This window comes from Cryptomeria japonica, chromosome 5, assembly GCF_030272615.1.
Source record: "Cryptomeria japonica chromosome 5, Sugi_1.0, whole genome shotgun sequence".
NCBI lineage: Eukaryota > Viridiplantae > Streptophyta > Pinopsida > Cupressales > Cupressaceae > Cryptomeria > Cryptomeria japonica.
Window position 1 is genome coordinate 764,157,849 of NC_081409.1, and position 23,882 is coordinate 764,181,730.

A 23,882-nucleotide genomic window follows, 5' to 3' on the forward strand; every position below is an offset into this window, starting at 1 on the left:
TATGCCAACAATGTTCTTACTCCTTCCAGTCTAGCCACAGGTGCAAAAGTTTCACCATAATCAATTCTTTCTTCTTGAGCATAACCTTTGCAAACTAGTCTTGCTTTATTTCGAATGACCTCTCCTTTTTCATTTAGCTTGTTTCTGAAAATTCACTTTGTAGCGATTACATTTTTGTCCTTTGGTCATGGGATTAGTGTCCATGTGTCATTCTTCTTGATTTGATCAATCTCTTCTATCATAGCATTTATCCAATCTTCACTATTAAATGCCTCTTTCACTATTCTCAGTTCAAATTCAGATATCAGACATGTGTTCTGTCTCAGTTTGTTCCTTGTCATCACTGGATCATCCTTATCTCCTATAATCTGACTTGGTGCATGATGTCTTCTGACATACTTGGCTAATACAGGCTTGGTAGGCTCTGTATGATCTTCTTCATCACTCGGTAACTGGATATTCTCTTCAACAGTTTTCTCGGTAGGACTTGTCAGTTGAACATAGACAAATTCATCATAATCTTCTGGTTCTTTGGAATTTCCTTCATCATTTCTTTTTGCAAATTCATCAATTTTCACATTTGCACTTTCTACTATTTTGTTAGATGATTTGATCAGACATTTAAATGCTTTGCTTCTAGAAGAATAACATAGAAATGTTCCTTCTTCATTTTTCTGATCAAACTTGCCATTTCTATCATCTTTGTGTACATAGCATTTACTTTGAAAGATTTTTAAAAAACTTACATTAGGTTTCTTGTCATACCAGATTTCATATGGTGTCTTCAAAGTACCTTTCTTCAGTTGTACTCGGTTCAGGGTGTAAACTGTTGTGCTTATTGGTTCTCTCCAAAATGTTTGTGGCACTTTCTTTTCAATCATCAGTGTTCTGGCACAATCCACAATAGATCTAAGACATTTCAATTGTCTTCCTATTTCATTTTTAACTCTTGCCTTGTACCATTTAAACATTTGAAAAGCTTTTGGTTTTTCTTTTAAAAACATAACTGACATCATCCTTGAATATTCATCCACAAATAATATGAAATATTTATCACCATATTAACTTTGAACTTTCATAGGACCACAAAGATCAGTTTGCACAAGATTTAAAATTCCCTTAGAAGTGTAAGACTTACTTGTAAAGCTTGATCTTGTCATCTTACCCATCTGGCATCCTCGGCACATAGCATTCTCAGGTTTTTCAAGACTTGGTAAACCTCTTACTCAGTGCTTCTTACTTATTTTGATCAGATTATAAAAATTTACATGACAAAACCTTTTATGCCATAACCAGGTATCATCTATCTTTGCATACAAACATTTATTCCAAGTTGAGTCAAGGTGAAATGTGTTACCTTTTGTTTGTGTCCCGGTAGCAGCTAACTCTCCATTCTTGTCATTAACTTTGATAATTCCCTTCTGAAATTCTATTCGGTAACCTGTATTGTTTAGCTGTGCTACACTCAAAAAATTGTATTTCAAACCTTCAACCCAATAAACATCATTGCATATTGCATTGTCAAGAAGTGTTATAGATCCTTTACCTTTCACCGGACATGGTGCATCATTACCAAATCTTACATAGCCTCCATCATAATCTTCTAACATAACAAACTTGTGTTTATCTCCTATCATATGATGTGAGAATCCATTATCTATGATCCAAGAATCATTAGTATTTATGTGAGATATTAGGGCTTTTTCTTCATACCTTTCTTCATCTGATCCATCTTTGATAGCCACATAAACTACTTCCTCTGTATCAGTTTCATCTGATTTATCATCATTGGATTCCTCATCAGCTATTAAGCATGTCTTTCTATCTCTTCTTCTCAAGTCTCGGTGTCCTCTGTAATGATTATGTTTCTGTCTATCATCTCGGTAATCTCTCTTTTCAGTAGAATCTTTGTCAGGACAGTTAGAAGACATATGTCCTATCTTATCACAATTGAAACATTTCAAAGGTAGTTTTCCTTTATACTTACCTTTGCCTCTCGGTAATCTTCTGGCTAATAGTGCTTCAAACTCTTCTTGCTTTTTGATTTCCTCATACAGTTTGTGTACTTCTTCCATGTTATTATGAAATCTTTCACTTGCTCCACTATGATCTCCTTCAGAGTACTTATACTTTCTTTCATTGTAATCATTAGATTCATCAAGATGAAAAGAACTAAATGCAGATTCAACATTATTTACCAAAGATCCACTATTATCAAAGTTACTTAGCTCAAATGTATGTAGCTTACCAATAGTAGCATCTAAAGAAACTAGCATATTAGGTACAGACCTCAATTCATTGATTGCAGAGACTCTGATTGCATAAGTCGGTAGAAGGGTTCTTATCAACTTACTTGTTATATCCTTTTCTTCAATAGTTCCACTTGCTCCTTTGATTTGATTGACAATCTCCTTTAGTCTTGTACTGTATTGAGTTATGTTCTTACCTTCATTCATCCTCATAGATTCAAGTTGTCCTCTTAGACTATCTACTTTTTCTCTTTGAAAATGTTCATCCCCTCCATATACCGATATGAGCTTATCCCACATAGCCTTCTAGATCATTAAACTCTGAGTTGGTCAATGCAGATGTTATTTCAATCATTGCTTGGATATGTTCTTGCTTTGCCTTTATCTCTTCCATTGTTAATGGATAGGTTCTCGGTGTGATGAAATCATTCTCCAGATAATATACAACATATTCTCCAACTCCTGATAGGTGCAACTTCATCCTTTTTTGCCATGTAGAGAAACTTGACTTGTTCAGCTTTGGTACATCCCTCTTATACATCTTTGGATCTTTGCCTTAAGTACCTTTAAACTTTTCTTCTGGAGTCCAAAGCTCTTATACCAATTGATAGTTTTGATACTTAATGTAAGTATAGATCCAATAGCCAACAAGATGAGAGGGGGGGGGGTGAATCATACAACCTTAATCTTCCATAAAAACATCAGATTCAACCTCGGTAACATATACTTCAGTAATATAACCAAAACTACTAAACATTCAAAGTCAAAAGCATATAAACATCATAAACCTCATAACACCAGATTTAACATGGAAACCCATATAGGGAAAAACCACTGTGGGATTTTGAACCCACTAAGAAATATACTCTTCTAGAGTATGCTCGGTTAAAAGAAAATCTTGTTAAAGATTACAAACACATTGCTAGATGTGACCCGGTTAAGGGATTTCCCTCAAATGTGTTAGGATCTTCACCTTGTTAGAAGTGACATCGTTAAGGGATTTCAAACACTCAATCAGAATGTCACCTTGCTAGAGGGTTTTACAAATAAGACTGTTAAGTCCACTCGGTTAAGAGATTTTCGGTCACTTTCACAAAATAACAATAATAAAAATATATCTGCAACTTCACATCTAAAATGCTAAACCAGATTCTTATTTGCTTAATACAATCTAGACATAGAACTAATCTTGTCCATCTGTTGGGCTTCTATACTCTGTTATTCAAACAGGTCTTCAAGCTTCTATGCTCGGTAATCACTATGTAGCATCCCTGTGCATACATTTGCCTGCATACATTGTTTATCAATAGTTCCCTATTTATAAACAATTCGCCAACCGCTTAATCTCCTTGATCACATTTCCCATGATCAATCATAGCCATCAGATCTTCAAACTTTGACTAGGTTCAATGTATCCTTCGATTTAAAAATGTTTTACCCTACCTTGGAACTTGCATACATTTCTTGGAACTTGTGCTAGGGTATTGTGGCTCAATCTGAGCTGTAGATCTTCATGCCGATTTTCCTTTGCCATAGATTCATTAACAAAATTCATGCATGGCATACCAATCATTTAATCAGTTCCAGCTCATTAGCTTCCTTCATTAAATAACTCATGTAACCATTTAATGTATTCTATTACAGCTCAGTTACAACTCGGTAACACTCGGTAAATAGTAAACTTCACTTGGTAGACATTCTGCCTTCATTAACCAATAGCGATAACCTTAGGGTTTACCGACTAGGTTCTATGCTCAGTAACATAGTATAGTATTAACCTTACAATTTACAACATATGTATGATGTCAAAACAATCAAAACATCATGATCTCATCACTGTCTAACTCGGCAATAGTTGCCCTTTGAATACCTTATTCATCCCCTTATTCATCATATTCTTTCTGTGTCTTTTACCGACATCTTTATACTCTTCAAATCATACTTCTCAAGATATGGCAACATCATACTGAATTAGTGTAGCATCCTAAAATTGTGACACTTGCAATTTCGACTGCATTTGGGTCTTCACGATGGCGGCGCAATGTTGAACCTAAATGGAGACCCCGAAACCTGTTTACGACACCAAAAACTACATATTTTTGCACATTGGCCTGATCCTTCCTTGCACCCTGCTGTCCCGGGAGGTGGGACCATGGCGCCCAGCGCCCTAGTCCCTCAGGACCATGGCGCCTAGCGCCCTGGTCCCTGGCCCTATTTTGGGCCCGGTCTCTTTTGGGCATCAGGTCTTTAAGTTTGCAAATTGGGAAATAATGTTTCCTGGTCGGCCTAAGGTCGGAAAAATCAGTCTATCAGCCCTAATTGACAAGTATATAAACTACATTTCCCCTCCCATTTGAGGAGGCAAGGAAAAAGAGGAAAAATATATGCAAGCAAGAGGCGGAAGCGATATTCAAACATTCAAACATTCAAGCATTCAAGCATTCCTTCAAGCAATTGAGCATTCTAAGTCTCCATTCAAGGCTAAGTGTTGCATTCAAGACAAGGATTCAATCATTGAAGAGGAGATCACTTACAACATACAAAATACAACATTTATTACACCTTCGCATGTAAGAATACAAACATTCTTACAACAAGGTATCAGTACTTGTTTACATTACAGACATTTACATTTACAACATTCTCATTTCTTGGTTAATTCCAAAACCGGGGTTTGACCTAAAGGCAAACCCCTAATCCCTAACCCCCCAATCATCCTCTCTTTTCTGTCTATAGGTTGCAGGTACGCGGCTGTAATTGAAGATCTGGAATCCTTGTGCAGAGACGAGCAGATCCCCCTTCGTTTCGCGGATTTTTTGGAGGACCGTGTGCACTTCGGGCACCATCGTCCCGTCAACTTTCGCTCAAATTTGCAGAACAGCATCACCTCAACATTTTACTGCTAATTCCAGGTTCGCAACTTCATCATGTGTCTCTATCTCCATTTACAAACGAATCTTTCCTACTTCACATGTACTCCTAGTTCAATCTTTCTATCTACATTCTTTACAAAAGAGGGTATCCTTGATGTATCAACCCTTGAAACTCATTTAGAATTCAATCTTGCATTGTGCGGGATTGGATCTTGTGAGTTTCAAACCCCTCTTTTGAATGTAAAGTCCCTCTTAAGTGAAAACCGTCAATCCTAGTGACCTCCTTTCTCCTTAGAGTGGGGGAGAACACCTAGGGTTCGATTTTCCACTTTACATTTTGGTGAACCCGACATGAACATCCTAATTCTGATTATTCATGGTTAGATCTGAAAAAAAAAATTTGCTTCCTTAATTACATTTTCATGTTTTATCTTTTACAAATTTTAGAGGTTAATTGCACAAAACCCTAAATTTTCTTTTTTGTAATTCAGCTTGTGAAATGTTTAATTGTTAATGCTTGTTTCAGATCTGCCCTCCTACTGCAAATTGTCAAATCATATTTGTGCTTTAATTCTGAAAATTAAGTGTTTAAGTGTAAAAACCCTAATTTTTAAAACCCTCTTGATTCAGCCTTTGACTGATGATTTCACTGATCAAAACACCTCCAAATCGGCTGTAACTTTGGATTCCGCAACAAAATCATAAAATCTCTCATCCCTAAAAATTTTGAAAAAAGTTGCGAGGACCGTGTGCACCCCAAGTGCCATTTTCCTTGACATTTTTTCCGAAATTTTGGGAGTTAGATCTTACTGTATTTTCCTGCTAGAATCCAGAATCTTGGCTGATTTCATCAATTCTAACACTTTCAAAATTAAAGTCAAAGTTGGTCTAGCGATTGCTTGGATTAAGGCTTATAATCATTCAAAAATTATTGAAATTGAAATTCATGTCAAAATTGTGTTTCTTACTGTCCTAAATTTGAAAAGTGTGTTGGCATTCATTCGAAATTTCAGTGCTTTATTCAAATTTTTGCAGTTTGTGACTTTTGAAATTAAATGTTTAATTGCAACAACCTTGATTTCCACTTTCAAAATTGAATTTTGTTTGAAATTGAGTCAATTTTTAATTTTCAAAACCTACATTGCTTTTAGTATTCCCTCTAAAATCATAAAATTCAAAATTTCAGTTTCCCTCTCTTTTTCAAAATTCAAATTTTGCATTTTTCGACAATCTTGGTAGGGTTCAATTTTGAGATTGCAACTTTAATTTGGCCTATCTACAGATCGTAAAATCATTCAATTTTTTTAGATTAGCTTTAAAATCATCATAACTTTCATCCCTGCAAATTTCAAAAAAAGTTGCGAGGACCGTGTGCACTCCGTTCGCCACAGTCTTGGACATTTTTTCTGAAATTTTGGGAGATTGTCCTGATTGCATTTAACAGCTTAAATCTAGGAGATTGGCTGATTTTATTGAAATTTGCTACCTCTAAATTCAAAATCTTCTCTCTCTCTTTAGTGCATGAGTTTTACAACAATAAGCCCTACTTACACTATTCCCATTAGACGAAGCCTTAGAATTAAGTCTTTCCAAGGTTTAATTACTGAGGAGATGGAACCTAATTTGAATGGCCTTTTTAACAACGACACGGGTAATTCCTCTAATCCTCTTAATGATGAAGAAGCTCTCCATGAGGTTTCTGTAGAACAATTTTCAAAATTGGATAACCAATTTGATGATTTTCAGCAATGGATGTCTCAAGAATACCCCGATAGTCAAGCTCTTCCCTTAATTGAGGGTCTAAAATGTATGGTTCAAAATGATAAGAATGGAATTGATATTTTGCGTAGTATTGTACACATTGTGGATTCGAATGTGATGCCTATGAAGAGTTGTGCTGAAACTTTGGGTTATACACAACCTCCTACTCAAGTCAATCATTCTATCCCTTTGATGACTTCTATTGCTAGTATACCTACTTTTACATCAAACATAATGACTACTTCAATACAAGACATTCCACCTATGATCACCAGCCATGGGGGCAATCCCTCTTCTTCAATTACCCCTCTTCCTTCATTCAATCTGACTTCTTCATTCATTCCTTCAATAAGTGTTCCTATTACATCTCCGCAAATGAACCTGGCGCAAGGGGGCAATTCATTTAACCATTCCATTCCTCCTTGTAGTGTTCCTCCTTTCCAATCATCTCCTATGACTAACTATCATAGTGTCCTGCCACCTTACTCTCAATCAATACCTTCTTTCAATAACATAATACCTCCATCACAATCTAACACGTCTAATATGAACTCTTCGACTGAAGCGACCATTAACAATCTTGCACAAACTATCTCTTCTTTACAGCAACAAATTGCCTCTATGAATCAATCTAAGTTTAGTGTGCCCACATTTGATGTTGCAAGCCCACTTTCTCTTGACATTGTTCGAGCTATTCCCCCTAAGCATGTTGAAATCCCACAATTGGAGCTCTACAATGGTAAAGGTGATCCTCTAACACATGTTAAGACTTTTCAAACAATATGTACCGATTTTGCTCATGACCAAAGGTTGCTTGCAAAATTGTTTGCTAGAACATTAAGAGACAAGGCTCTACAATGGTATTGCTCGTTGCCTTCCTATTGTATTACTTCTTTCCAACAACTTGCAAATGCTTTTATTCAACAATTTCAAAACAATATAAGTCCAAAATTCACTTTGATTGATTTAATGCATTGTAAACAAGGTGTTAAAGAAAAAGTGACTGATTTCATTGGTAGATATAAGCATTTGTATGCTCAAATTTCTTTTCCAGTGCCTGACAATGATATTCAAAGAATCTTTATTTCTAATTTACAAAAAGATATTAGAGAAAAACTTCTATTTTCTGAGTTTACTTCTTTCCAATAGTTGTGTGCAACTCTTCACAATTATCGACTGATTGTGAGTCAAATGGAACAAGCAAATCCTATGGCTCCGAGTGATAAGGGTGATAGTAGTCAACAACCATTTGGGAAGTTTAAACCGAACAGAGAGTCCATTAAATTCAATGAAAACATCATCAACAACAATGTGAATGCAGCATCAGGTGTGCCTCCTATTTCTAAGTTTTTCAAGAAAGAAAGAAAGTTTACTCCTTTGAATGAATCATTGCATAGTATTATGAATAAGTTATTGGAACAAAATGTGCTTACTCTCCCTCCTATAAAGCAAATAGATCCTACAAAGATTAATTCACCCTATTTTGATAACAAATCTTTTTGTCAATTTCATCATCAACCTGGGCATGATACTGAAAAAGGTTTTGCTTTAAAGGGTAAAATTCATGATTTGATTGATAATAATACTATCTCTGTTTCTGGTGTGAATGATAAAGGCAACACATCTGTAGCTCCTCCTAATCAAAATATCAAGATTTTTACTGATCCATTACCTTCTCATACCTCTAATGCGATCGATACTAATGATTCCTCTGTCTCACCTGATGATCTTGGGTCTATGACTCCGAATGTGATTAACTTTGTAGAGCAGCAGAAAATCCCTAAAGAACCTTCCATCACCTTTGATTCTAGTGAAACTATCAGGGCACCTGATGGTCCTTTATATATAGTTGCAAAAGTCAAGAATACACCTTGTTGTGGAGTGCTTATTGATCCTTCTTGCATGGTTAATATCATTACTGAAGAATTTCTTTTTACTTTGCAATTGAATCAAGTGATCTATGATGAAACAAATGTGGTTGTGAAATTACTTGATGCATTTTCTTCTCCTGCAATTGGTTCTATTACATTACCTATTGAGGTCCATAACATATCCCTTGATGTAATCTTTGCTATTATTCCATCATCCAAACAATTTCGTGTGAAGCTAGGATATCCTTGGGTATCTTCCATGAAAGCTATTGCTTCTCCTATTCACAAGTGTTTGAAATTTCCCCATAATGTTGAAGTTGTTACTGTCAATCATAGTCTCTTTAAACCAGCTGAAAGAACTTCTAGCGTTTCTATTGATTACTTTTGGCCTAAACAATTCCAATCTCTTCCACTGCAGAGTGATCATCTTTTCAAATCTTATCAAAAGTGGAAAAAAGATATGATCCTATCTCTAAGTGAACCTAGAACACCCAAACTTAATATTCCTATCGTTCTTGAGAAGGAAGTTCTTCCTTTGAAAGATAAAACTAATGTCTTTCCTCAAGGAGATTCCCAACCCATCCCTATGGATGTGACTATGTCTATGCCTAATAAACTTTCTAAAAGTAGACCTATACCTCCTCGTCATGATGGACTTGGTCTCCTTCCTAAACCAAATATTCTTCCTTTATATGGAGCAGTTCCTCCTCCTTCTTCTTATAGAGAGAAGAGACCTTCTTCTTCTCCTATTATCCAACCTAAGAGATCACAACCCAAACACCCAAGTGATAAGGATGAGAAAATTACTCCTCCTCAATCTTCTCAACTTCCTACTAAGACTAGACGAAATCGTTCTGCACGTGAACACCGTCGAAAGCATCGTCTTAGAGCTCATGCAGCTGCTTCTCAAACTTTGCAATCCCCAAAAACACCTTCAGCTAGTATTATTCCATTTTCTCCTCAGCCAGAAATTGAGCCAAAATCTCCTAAACATAAGATGCATGATGGTCTTGATCCTGTGCGAGTTAAAGATCCTATTTTTATAAATCTTGATGATGATATAGATGAAAATGTTATTCATGATGAAAATGTTACTTCTTTTCATTCTGATAGTGAATATGAATATGTTGATGTTGATAACCATTTATCTAACGAATTTTCTAAAGCACTTATCCTAGCTCCTAGACAAGAACAACGTGGCTTGGAACATGAATATAGCCCTTGTTTGGATCTTGTGATAGCTCCGTCTGCTGTGTTGGATGTTCCTCCTCTAGCGTGTTTCCTGCCTTCCCGAAATATTGATCAGCAAGATCGGGGGGTAGATGACGTGCTAGACTAGTTCATTAGCATGGTAGACTCTCTCCTCCTCTCTTGATCCTTATTGTTACTTCTTCTATGTGTTATTCTCATTCTTCTATTTGTTGTCCTTAGTGTTGTCTACTTGAGGACGATGCAAAGCATTGAGATTTTTTTTTTATCTCTCTCATGTTGACTCAAAAGACACATGTGTTCCCTTCTTCTAGGTGACCTTCCTTGATTGGGGAATGAAGAACAATTATGCATACATACATATGATATACATGAATTATCATACAACATACTGACCCCAAGGAAAGTGAAGTCACCTCGTGCTTTGTGTTTTGTGTCTATTATCCTTGGGCTTATCTCACACTTGGGGGCTAAATCCTTGTGATAACATGCTCCTTTCCCTTCTCATTTCCTATATGTATCACTACCTTAAAGCAATCACCCCCGATGAGGCGTGTGTGATCGCTTTAACGTAGGGGGGCATACACCCCGTTCATATCTCTTCAAGATACTTGAAAATTTCTTGACAAATTTAGCTTTGCCTTGAAAATTTTTGATATCTTTCTTACATGACTCATAGTGAGGGAACCTTACTACTGACAGTCATGGTTCTCCCTCATGATCTTCCCTTTTACTTTGTCAATCGAAGTCGTCAGATCCTTAGTCCACTGGGGGCTTGGTGTGTCTTGCCTTCTTGACATGGTGAAAGTCTTTCAATGTTGTTTCCTTGTACTTTACCGAAAGTATGGGCGTACGCTTATACTCCCGCTAAAGTGGGGGCTAAATGTAGCACCCTAAAATTGTGACACTTGCAATTTTGACTGCATTTGGGTCTTCACGATGGCGGCGCAACGTTGAACCTGAATGGAGACCCCGAAACCTATTTATGACACCAAAAACTGCATATTTCTGCACCTTGGCCTGATCCTTCCTTGCACCCTGCTGTCCCAGGAGGTGGGACCATGGCGCCCAGTGCCTTGGTCCTCCAGGACCATGGCGCCCAGTGCCCTAGTCCCTCAGGACCATGGTGCCTAGCGCCCTGGTCCCTTGCCCTATTTTGGGCCCGGTCTCTTTTGGGCATCGGGTCTTTAAGTTTGCAAATTGGGAAATAATGTTTCCTGGTCGGCCTAAGGTCGGAAAAATCAGTCTATCAGCCCTAATTGACAAGTATATAAACTACATTTCCCCTCCCATTTGAGGAGGCAAGGAAAAAGAGGAAAAATATATGCAAGCAAGAGGCGGAAGCAATATTCAAACATTCAAACATTCAAGCATTCAAGCATTCCTTCAAGCAATTGAGCATTCTAAGTTTCCATTCAAGGCTAAGTGTTGCATTCAAGACAAGGATTCAACCATTGAAGAGGAGATCACTTACAACATACAAAATACAACATTCATTACACCTTCGCATGTAAGAATACAAACATTCTTACAACAAGGTATCAGTACTTGTTTACATTACAAACATTTACATTTACAACATTCTCATTTCTTGGTTAATTCCAAAACTAGGTTTTGACCTAAAGGCAAACCCCTAATCCCTAACCCCCCAATCGTCCTCTCTTTTCTTTGTGTAGGTTGCAAGTACGCGGCTGTAATTGAAGATCTGGAATCCTTGTGCAGAGACGAATAGATCCCCCTTCGTTTCGCGGATTTTTCGGAGGACCGTGTGCACTCCGGGTGCCATCATCCTGTCAACTTTCGCTCAAATTTGCAGAACAACATCACCTCAACATTTTACTGCTAATTCCAGGTCCGCAACTTCATCCTGTGTCTCTATCTCTGTTTACAAATGAATCTTTCCTACTTCACATGTACTCCTAGTTCAATCTTTCTATCTACATTCTTTACAAAAGAGGGTATCCTTGATGTCTCAACCCTTGAAACTCATTTAGAATTCAATCTTGCATTGTGTGGGATTGGATCTTGTGAGTTTCAAACCCCTCTTTTGAATGTAAAGTCCCTCTTAAGTGAAAACCATCAATCCTAGTGACCTCCTTTCTCCTTGGAGTGGGGGAGAGCACCTAGGGTTCGATTTTCCGCTTTACAATTAGAAAATCAATTTCTTGACATCAATGACAAAATAATAATATCAAGACAGTAAACATCCTTAATTAGTTATATCCATAATCATCAACAACCTTCTCAATATCCTTATTGAAATGCCAACAATCTCCCATTGTCTGTTATAATGTCAAATGCCAACAAAAGAACATTATGAAACTGTGCAAGGAGTTAAACAAAGTTTGTAACGTTATAAGGAACTTCAAGATATTATAGCTATTCTTGGATTAGACAAATTATCAGAAGATGATCATTTAATCGTGGCAAGAGGAAGAAAAATTGAACGATTTTTGTCACAACCCTTTTTTTATAGCAAAGGTATTCAATGGTTACCTGGTAAATATATTAGTCTAATAGAGACAATTAGAGGGTTTCAAATGATCCTTTCCAGAGAATTAGATGTTCTACCCGAATAGTCTTTTTATTTGGTGGGTCTCAAGATTCAACTGATCATTCTCATAGGTAAGCCTGAATCATTCATCCACTCTTTTCTTTAGTGATTGTGCCAGATTCTCTTCATTCTTCTTCCAATCCTCAACCTCTTTAGTCAGCCACATCACGATGATTTCATCTCATTCTTCAAAGTATGATTCTCTATTTGAAGCTTGCTAACTTCATCAACTTTATCTTGGTATTTCATGATCTAATCTTCTTTCTCCTTTAGCTTGTCCATCAGTTATTTCCTCTTGTCTCTAGACATGTTCGCTTGATTGTTCAAGTCATTGATGAAATCGTTCATAGCATTTAGATTCTTCTTCAAGGTACAAATCTCATTTCTAGCTACATCAAGATCCTCAAGTTCCACACTAAGTTGTCTCTGAAAATCGAAATCCATTGAATAAATCTCCTGAACCTTCCTCAAAGGTACTAGGCTCTGATAATAATTTTTGGAATTAGGAATCACTAAGAGAGGGGGTGAATTAGTGATCTATCAGTTTGAATATTTTTAAACTTAAATTTCAACAATCGGATGCAAACACTTAAAACTGAAATGAAAAAACATGAAACAAACAACCACAAGATCATAACATTAGTACTTTTATGTGGAAACCCAAATGGGAAAAACCACGGTGGGATTTGAACCTACAATATTATTGCACTATGGCCAGTATAAAAAATATATTAAAAGATGGGAATGCACAGGCATTTAGGCATATTGCCTAGATCTCACTGCTCAATTATAATAACCTAAAAGGCTACAACCCTCAAGGAAGTCTCACTAACTTACAAATTTTTTTACAGTGATTAATTACAATGTGTGAACTCTAAAATAGCATCTACAATTCCTGGATGACTTCCGGCTATGTTGAATACACTGATTGAATCACCTTCTCTATTATGATTTGTTCTGCCCTGTACTCTATCACAATCAACTGCCAGATAAAAAATGCACACGTGAAACTGTGCCAAAATGGATTCTCTATCACCTCTCACTCGAATACAATCATATCATACTAGCTTCTAGATAAGAAAAATTACAACCACCAGATCAAATCGCAATGAATTTTATATCAATGACAATCCTAAACCAATAATCATCCACCGGAAACCACCAGAGACCTCCAGATGAGCTTTAATTTCCAACAATCCTACCTTGGGAATTGTATATAATAGCATTTTAATTGATATCCTAAGAATAGAGAGAGAGAGAGAGAGAGAGAGAGAGAGAGAGAGAGAGAGAGAGAGAGAGATGATAAGATAGTTGATAGGAGAATAGAGATCGATATCTAGACAAGTAATACATCTCGAGATTCAAAATACAATGCAATGATGTTTCTGGTCCATTTATTTGTGTTAAGATTTTTCTTTATGTATGTTGATGATTAGATGGTTTACTATCTTTTTTGGATTTCAAATTAGTTGATTTTCTTATTATGTCCTCTAGGGTATAGATCTTCAAACTATAGTTTCCCTATTCATCTTGCTAGCATTGGTTTCATTACTAGGACTCTAGAGTGAACAGTGAGAAAATTTTAGGAAAAGATATGAAGTAAAGTGGCTAAAAATTGATTTGTGTTATACCCTAAGGGCTACCTCTATGTGAGGGGGTAGGAAATTAGGGGATGGTGAATGGAAAGGGGGCAAGATCTAAAACAACCCCTAAAAAGGCACACATTTTCATGCTTTGAATGGTGAAATGTATATATGTAAAGATATAAAAAATACTAAAACCAAATACCATGACTAAAGGAAATCATAAGAGAAGAAGAGAGAACAAAGAATTGATTGTGGAATATATGAGCATGAATGCTGGTGAAAGAAAAGGAAGAAAAAATTAGGAGAGTAAGGAATGACATTGTAGAATATTGAATGAAATAGAAAAGAGGTATAAAGAGAGAGTTGGCCAGTTGACAAAAGAAAAATCTAAAGGGAAGAGTAAGCACACCAAAGATGGTGCAGTTGAGCATGTCGATGTGGGTACAACCAAGGATAGAAAAGGGAAAGCACATATATCAAAAGGCAATAATGTCATGGAGGAGAAAAATAAAATTATAGAAGAAGAAAATGAAATTGTAAAGAAAAGTAGTCTCAATCCCAAGAGAATATTACAATTTTATGAACTGATACCAAGTATTAATCAAATGTCATCTTTGGAACTAAAGTGGTACCTTGAATAGTCACAAACCCCAAACAAGGAGTCATCCCCTATGCCAAATACATCAGATACAAATATAACAAGTGGAGAAGAATCTTAGAGAAACAAATATAGAAATAATTTATGGACAACATATATAGTAGATTGGGATAACTTTGGAGGTGACAATCAAGCAATCGCATGGGGAAACCAAGAAGAAACACACATACAAATTCAAATAATTCCAAAACTAAAGGAGGAAGTACCTCTAATGAAGAAAAAACCATGGGTAGCATGAAAATGGTTCCCATATTTGAGGACACAAACAATGCTAGAAAACATGTTTTCTTACTATAATCACTACGACAAATCCAAAATGAAACTCAAAATAGGACCAAACTATTTGACTTTGTTGGATCATTGAGGAACAAGCCACTAAAGTGGTATCATAGAGCATATGCACAAAATGATAAATAGTATTTCTAGAGAATTTTTATAGGTTAGAAATTCCAACATAGGGAAAGACCAAATTGTAAGACTTATTTGAGCAACAGGATGAGTCAATAGTTAAGTTTGATAGAAGGTTCAAGAAAGTGATGTGGAGATTGGAAGAAACCCTAAATGACAAGTAACAGATGGACTTATTCATTTATGCAGTAACACCAAATTTGTGGATGTCCCTAGAAGGTAGGTATTTTGATACATGTTCAAAATTAGTAACATTGGCCTTCATGGTAGAAAATCAATCATGGCACAAGGCAAAGAAGGATAGAGCAAGTAGAAAAATTGAGCAACTCGAATTAGAGTTAGAACAATTATGGTTGTGGTATGATATAATTGTAGACACCTAAAATTGTCTCATCTACTTAAATAAATATCTTTATTTATTTAATTATCTTAGCCTAATTCTTCTATTAATTAAATGAATATTTATTTATTTAATTAATTCATTTATCCTCTTCTAGCCTTGTTTCTCATTTAAATAAATACTTTTATTTATTTAAATTATCCTTTTCCTAAATTAAATAAATATCTTATTTATTTAATTGATCCCACTTCCTCTATTAATTAAATAAATCTTTATTTATTTAATTAATTCATTAGCCTTTTCTACCTATGACACATGTCATTCATCTCTTAATTCCTACATTACCTACCCTCTTATTATTTTCTTATTTTCTATACCTACCCTCTAATCATAGCTGACCATTTATCTTTTACACCTCTCAATCTTATCCCTTAATTTCTTATAGTGTCTTCTATATAAGGAGATGTTTCTTTCATTATCAATCTGGGACTAGCATTCAAACTTTCATATGCAATCAAGCCTACTTGCAACCACATTTCCATTCTTTGTTGAGCTCTTGTGCACACATCAAATCTGAGAGAAAATAAATCAACCAAGATCAATGGAGATAGAAAGAATGGAGATCCAAACCATATTGGACATGTGATGGTATAATCTTTGTGATTTCATTTGACTTGCATTGTCTTAGGTAATCTTCATATGTTATGGTGGATCTTTGTTGTTGTTAGGATAGGGTTTTATGGTTGAATTCATTGTCTTTCAATATTGTTGTTTCCATTTTCACCATATACATTTTGGCATGCTCGGTGGGACTCTTGTCCCTTTTGCATTTAACATCTTTTGTTGCAGGTTTTGTGTTTTTGAAGTTGTAGATCTGACATTTCCGATAACCTGCGCATTTTGAGATCACATTTTTTATTTTTTGCCGTGTCTATGAACCTCTTAATTGCGTCTATGTTTCTAACAGTATTTTTCATTTTCCAGATTGCAGGTTTTCATTATAGGCGCGTCTGTGGGTGGTTTAATCATGGCTGAGAGATTTAGCTGTGTTTGTGATCTCGCGTTTATGTTTTGCAGATTTTACAGTTTTACATTTTTTGCAGAAACGTGTCTATGTTTTGGAACCACGTTTGTGTTCCAAAACCGCGTCTATGTAGGGTAAAATCACGTCTGTGTTTCAACTTTTGCATTTTGGTCTTTTATCCAGTTTTAGGGTTTTGCTTTGTTATTCGGATTTCAGATCTGGTTTATATTGAGCTAAGATATTTTGATCTAGCTAACAAAATTGGTGTAGTTTGTCTTGAAAAAAAAATCATTTTGTCGAAGGCCCCTATTTCGTAAAGTCTTTTGGATCTAAAATTTACCTAACTTGTGCACTTGCAGGAAGGGGTGATCATTTGAGACAATCCAAACTACTAACAGATCTTTGTTGTAGGACCTTGGCAAGGGTTTTTGATCTTTATTGTGTGCCTTGTTTTCATAGACTAGCAAACACTTCAATTGGTGTACTAAAATTGAACCAGTGTCTTTTGTGTCTTGAGAAATTGGTTCTTTTTGTTTAATCTCTAGAGGGCTTGTCTCCCCATGTGGTCATTAGGACTACTAGTGAGGAGAGGATGACCCAAGTGGTAGCAAGGAAAACCCACCTCTTCCAAACCACTATAAGCAACTGTATTCATGGTGAAAACCATGGATAATGTGTGTTGATTAGTTCATAGCGCCACTATGTCTCCCCATAAACCCGTTTGATCAAATTTATTTGATCAATTGTAGGGCATAACCCCTACTGGCTGGGAGCCTTCTATATTTATAGAGCTGAAAGTGCCGCATGTATGGCCACATGAGTAGATACCCTTACTAGCACCTTTTTGTTTTAGAGGACAAAATCATTCTAGTTGTTGGGTCAAGAGGTCGGACCTCTAGAGCGACCCACACACATACGATTCTTAGTAGAGAAACAAAGCTCACCATGGGGAGTTTTCGTGGGGACTGATGCTTGGCTGCCCCGAGAAGTGAGTGTCAAGGGTGGAGCCAGTGGGATCAAGCATCTAAGTATCCACTTTGAATAGCGTAGCCTTAGGGGAAACCCCATGTGGGATCAACAACTATTGTCTTGGCCAGCCATAAGAATTGTGCTTGTCTTATTTTGAACAATCAAACATTCAAGATCAAACATCATAACATTGTGTCTTTTGTTTCTTCAAGTGTATGCAAAATGTTTTTACATCAAACAAAACACTTTTCTTTGAGTCATTTTTTAGTCTAAACACTTGCAAACATTGAGTCCTCATCAAAATTGTGTCCTCTTGTTACGAAAAACAGTAAAAAATTCAGATTTGGTCACAATAAAATAACTTCACAAATTGAAAAAAATGCACTCAGTTTTCAGAAACGCATCTGTGTCAAACAGAGTTGTGTCTGTTTCATATAAACGTGTCTGTGAAGGGCAGAAACACGTCTCTATTCTTTTGAGCAACATTCATTACAAAATCTCAAAAAAGATATAATTGGGGGCATGAATGGACTAGACTGACTATATAGTCTAGTACCCAACTATAGAGGAACCCTATGATTCCCACCCCCCAGTACTCATTACCAATGTTTCTTACTCTTACAAGATGATGCCACATGTCTATGTCTTATAGAACCACATTTGTGTCATTAAATCATGTATGTGAAGTATACAGACACGTCTGTATTCAGAATTGGAAAACTTTACAGCCCAACAAATAAGAATAGTCAGTTTCAGACTTATTGAGCTTCCTAGGTTATTACTTCAGGTTTTCATCTAGCATTCAACCTATCTTTGGGTCTCACAAAGTGCATCATTGCTTTACACCTTGCATTACATTCACATTTGTCAAAACTTGAGTCAAAAGGTCACTTGCTTGTCCTTATCATACTTTGTCAACACATTACATACAACAATATTTTTCTAAGTGGTCCCTCATCAAGGTCTATCACCTTTGGGTCTCATTTGGTCTTACTTAGAGTCAAGGTCAACTTACCTCATCAAGAGAAACTATCATCTCTTTGGAAGCCACACCTACTCTATTACATACATACTTGGTCTTACAATTTGGACATTTCAAGTACACCTCAGATTCATTTACATTCCATCCAACTCTTGGTCTTCCATACTCTTTCCATTTTCATCTAGTCTCAAACATCTTGGTCAATACCTAGTTCATGGTTGAAACCCGTTCCCAAAAATCTAGGAGAAAAGATAAAGAGGCTCAAGAGTCTACAAACATGAGTTCTTATGAGTATGACAATGATGTCTTTTTCAATTCCAATCATACTACATTACCGGACATGGATGCCTATAGAAAAATTCCAAATGTTGAGAACATGGACACTAGAAACAACAATGATGCACACAATGACAATATGGACAACATTTCAGTACATTCAGCAGAAGTGGAAGACTCCATTATGGATCCCTATTTCAATCGATTGGTTGAGAAAATAATGAGGAGAGATAGACAATACTTCTTACAAGTGATGGCACAAAGTGGAGCCAAGATCCCTCATGATTTTAACATGTCTCAAATAATGGAAAATTGACCTTTGCAACAACCTCACCTCAACATGGATCAAAGGAGGCCTAATAGTGGAGGTACTAGATGACCACATCTTGTGCCTGAATCACCATCATCTTTGTTTTAAAAACCAGAGGTCCCATACACACATGGTCAAGCATATGATACTCACCTTCGCAGACCATTATGGAAGTCTTATGCAGAAAAATATACTCAATCACATACCAATGCTAAGGACCAACCACCAAAGCAATTGGATAGCCAAAGGCATGATCAAAATTTGGACACAAGGAAACCCTGCATCAAATTTGGGGGCAACACATTAGAACAAACTCATGACATGCCTGTAGAGTATGGTATACATGGACAAATCAGATATTCCATTCCTCACCATGACTCTATACCAAGTGGTCCATATACGCAACATCATTATAGACCTCCTCCATATGAACATGTGTATGACCAATATCATCCATATATGCAACATGCTCCTTCTCCACCCAGTGCCTCAAGCTTGGGGCATAGTCCAAGAAGTCAGTCTCCACCTAAGAACAATTTGGAACAACAAATTAAGGACTTACAAAAGAAAATGGAGGACATAAATACACCGAAGCCAACTTACACAATGAGAGACATATGTCCCTATCCATTTGACAAAAGCATTCCAATGCCTCCTTTTCCTACACATTTCGTGACACCTAAGTTTGATAAGTACAGGGGAAAAGGGGATCCTAAGGCACATATAAGACAGTTTTTCATAGCTTGCATTGAGGTAGTAGCAGAAGAGACATATTTGCTGAGATTATTCCCACAGAGATTAGGTGATCAAGCTATGGAATGGTTCCCAACTCCCACCTAGAATTAAGTTATGTGGTGACTTAGCAGAGGCATTTATCCAACATTTCTCATACAACATAGAGATAGACATATCAATCACTACTTTATGTAACACCAAGCAAAAGGATGGAGAATCTTTTTCATCATTTTTACAAAGATGGAGAAATCTAGCCAGGAGATGCTCTTGTGAAATTCCACAAAAACAAATGGTAGAGATGTTCACCCAGAATGTGAACAAAGACATTGGTTATGACCTAAGAAAAGCTTGTTTTTCCACCTTCAAGGACGTTATTGAAAAAGGCTTAGCAACAAAGAAGTTCCTAATTGAACAAGGAGTCATCAAAATATTTAAAGAAAACAAAGAGGACTTTAAAGGAAAAGACAAGCCAAGATTTTGGAATAAAAACAAGAACACAATCAATGATGGTGTTGTTGATGCCAATATAGTACGACCAAATTTTTTTTTTTACTGGATCAAGCTCTAGAAACAATTAGGTAAATACTCAAACAACTTCCAAGTCACGAAGGAAGTACACTCCATTGGGAGAACCACTAGAATCAGTTTTCAAAAAGCTAGTGGCAAACAAAATAATAACAATTCCAGATTTGCCTCCATATGAGCCAAAGGTTAAACCAAATTGGTGGAATGATGATGAGTATTGTGAATTTCATAAGAGAAAAGGTCATAAAATAGGAAATTACCATCGACTGAAGAACACCATACAAGATCTTATTGATAGAGGTGACATTGAGATTGAAGGACACTCATCCAATCAAGAACATGAAATATTTAAGGAAGCATTCCCAAAACATGATAAGGGAAAAGCTAAAGCCACCGATGACCAGACCAACTATACCAGAGCATCCTACAACTATGATTCAACTATCAATCACATTTCTATGGACAATTATGTGTCTACCATTATCATCAAGGACAAAACGCCTGAGAATTATACCCAAAGACCTAAAATTGTCCTAAAAGGCATTGGATCTTCTTCCAAACCTACCTATGAATGTAATGTCACAACTCGTCAAGGTAAATTCACCTTGCAAGGTAATCTAGCTAAAAACACCACTTCCTCATCAACCAAACCTGAGTATGACCTTGTAGAACAGTTAGAGAAGACACCCGCGCTTATCTTCATCCTCAAGCTTTTACGCATATCCCCCGCACATAAAGCCATTCTTGACAAAATCTTGAGAGACACTTCCATCCCCATTGATCTGAACATGGACCAATTTCAAGCCATGGTGGGATAGCTTTCCGTTCCACACTCCCTTACATTCACAGAAGCTAATGATGCCTTTGTTAGCCAACCACATAATGCACCTTTGCACATTGAAGCCTTCCTACACAAACATCGAATCAAGAGAGTTCTGATAGATGAAGGAGCAGGTCTAAACATTTGTACATTGAGCACTATTAAACAATTGGGATATTCTGATAAAGCTATGAATTCTACAAAAAAAATTACCATCAAAGCATATGATGATGAAGAACGTTCATCCAAAGGCATAGTCACCTTACCTCTCAGAGTTGGGCCAATTACAAAGGATGTGGTTTGTCAAGTCCTAGACTTAGATCTCACATACAATATATTACTAGGATGTCCTTGGATTCATGAGATTATGGTAGTCCTAGCTACATACCACCAATGCATTAAGTTTCCTCACAATGGATTTGAAATAACGGTTAATGGTGATCCTAATCCATTCATATATTGCAATAACTTGAGACCAAAAACTGAGATGATCATTCCAAGTAATAGAGAAGTTGTCCCTTCTTCTGCATACATTGATCCTAAATCATTAAAACCTTCAACATCAAAACAAGAGGAGATTAAAGGGAAATATCAGGACAAAGGCATGGGTGAATACACTTTGAATAAAACCATGTGCTTACAACAAGTTATGAGTTCACCAAAGAATATGGATGACCACATCCTTCTAAACGGGTATCCATCATTACACTCAAATGGGATCCTACTACTATCTTCCAAAAGTGGGGTGAAGTTGAGGAAGTAGATTTATAGAAAATGTTTTACAAAGATCCTAAAAAGAATACACAATATCACATCAGCATACCATGTGAAAAATATGGCAAAGGATTCAAGATCCTCCAAAATCTGGGTATGATGGCAAAAGTCCTCTTGGCTTAAGAAAGGAATGCTTGAAAGGACTTTCAAAAAGGAATACTTGAAAGGACTTGGTTTCATGTCTCCCAAGGTAAATACTTGAAAGACAGGAGAAGCATTACAAATCAAAGCTGCCAAAAATCAACAAGAGAATCGCTATTCCAAAGACTCCAATGAATGGGAATGGAATTCAGACAAATCCTCCAGTGACTATGAACTCATTGAGACATTCAGAGAACTAGGTGAACCCACAAAAGAAGAGGAATTTTATAAAAAATTCAAATTTGGTCAAGAAACAACCCCTGAGGATCCCACACAGTCCTTACCTCTAGATGCTAGGTCGAAATCGTGAAGAAGGAGAACACCTATCCCGGAATGCACTACTAATGATGACAATTTGGATTCATTCATGATTGAGACAGATGAGGAGAGTGCCAATGATGATGTCGATAACTACCTTGACATACCTGAATATAACTGCATCTTCACCCTTGGTCCTGCTGACTTTGACAAAATTGAAGGCCTTCCCCTTGTTCACCACCAACCTATTGACTGGGACCATGAAGGACTTGCAGAGTTCGACACATTCCAAAATGATGAATCTTTTATTGACTATCTAGGCATACGAGATGATCTTCCCCCTAGGGACTATAAGGTAGGATACATTATAGAACTCAATAGCATGGCATATTTTGGTGAGGGTGTTGGGCCTTCCAGTCGTAAAAACATAAAAATAAAAACAAATCAAGGGTCTTATGGTGAAAACCATGTTGTGGCACTGTCTGACCCCAAAAAAGTAAAAAGAAAGGATGTATCTACAGGAAAAAACCTCTCTGAGGCACTCGAAGATGGAAAGCTTGACATTCTCCCAGCATCATATGAAGAAAAATCATCTATGTTAGTGGAGGGGACCATCAAAACAAACATTGGTACATAAGAAATTCCACATAATGTATTTCTGGCACAATCTCTAATGGAGACAGAAAGACCAAAGTTCATAAGATTCTTCATGGAGCGACAAATCAATTTTGCATGGTCATATGCTAATATGCCTGGACTGGATCCAGATTTGGTAATGCATCATTTGACAGTCAAACCAGGGGCAAAACCAGTCAAACAAAAGTTAAGAAAGATGCATCCACAAGTGGCATTATTAGTTAAAGTGGAACTTGAAAAATTATTGGATGTCAGTTTCATACGCCCAATTGATTACCTTGAATGGATCTCCAACTTAGTACCTATCAATAAACTAGATCGTAGCATCAGGATATGCACAAATTTCAAAGACATCAACAAAGCTTGTCCTAAGGATGATTTTTTGTTGTCGAATATCAACCTGATCGTAGAGCTCACAACAGGTTATGCGATGCTATCTTTGATGGATGGATTCTCTGGCTATAATCAAATAAAAATCGCATCCAAGGATCAACACAAAACAACATTTACTTGTCCTTGGGGAACTTTCTGCTAGAATGTCATGCCCTTTGGGCTAAAGAATGCAAGTGCTACATACCAAAGAGCCATGACTACTATCTTTCATGATCTCATGCATGTTACTATGGAAGATTATGTTGATGAACTCTTGGGCAAATCAATAGACAGAGATACACATTTGGACATACTTTCAATCATTTTTGACCAGTTGGAAAAATACAAAGTAAGATTAAACCCCAAGAAATGTGTCTTTGGAGTAACCTCCGGGAAGCTCCTGGGATTCATTGTCTCAAAAAGAGGAATCGAAGTTGATCCAACAAAAGTCAAAGCCATCCTAGAGATGCAACCACCAAGAAATATTAGTCAGCTTCGATCTTTGCAAGGGAGACTCCAGTCCATACAAAGATTCATAGCACAACTTGTAG

At 36.6% G+C, this 23,882-nt stretch overlaps 1 pseudogene; it reads left to right on the top strand.

Moving 5' to 3' along the window:
* The window catches only part of LOC131036482 (ATP synthase subunit beta, chloroplastic-like), an 85,086-nt pseudogene extending 72,463 nt beyond the window's left edge, over positions 1–12,623 (top strand).
* Positions 12,624–23,882: the final 11,259 nt, after the last annotated feature.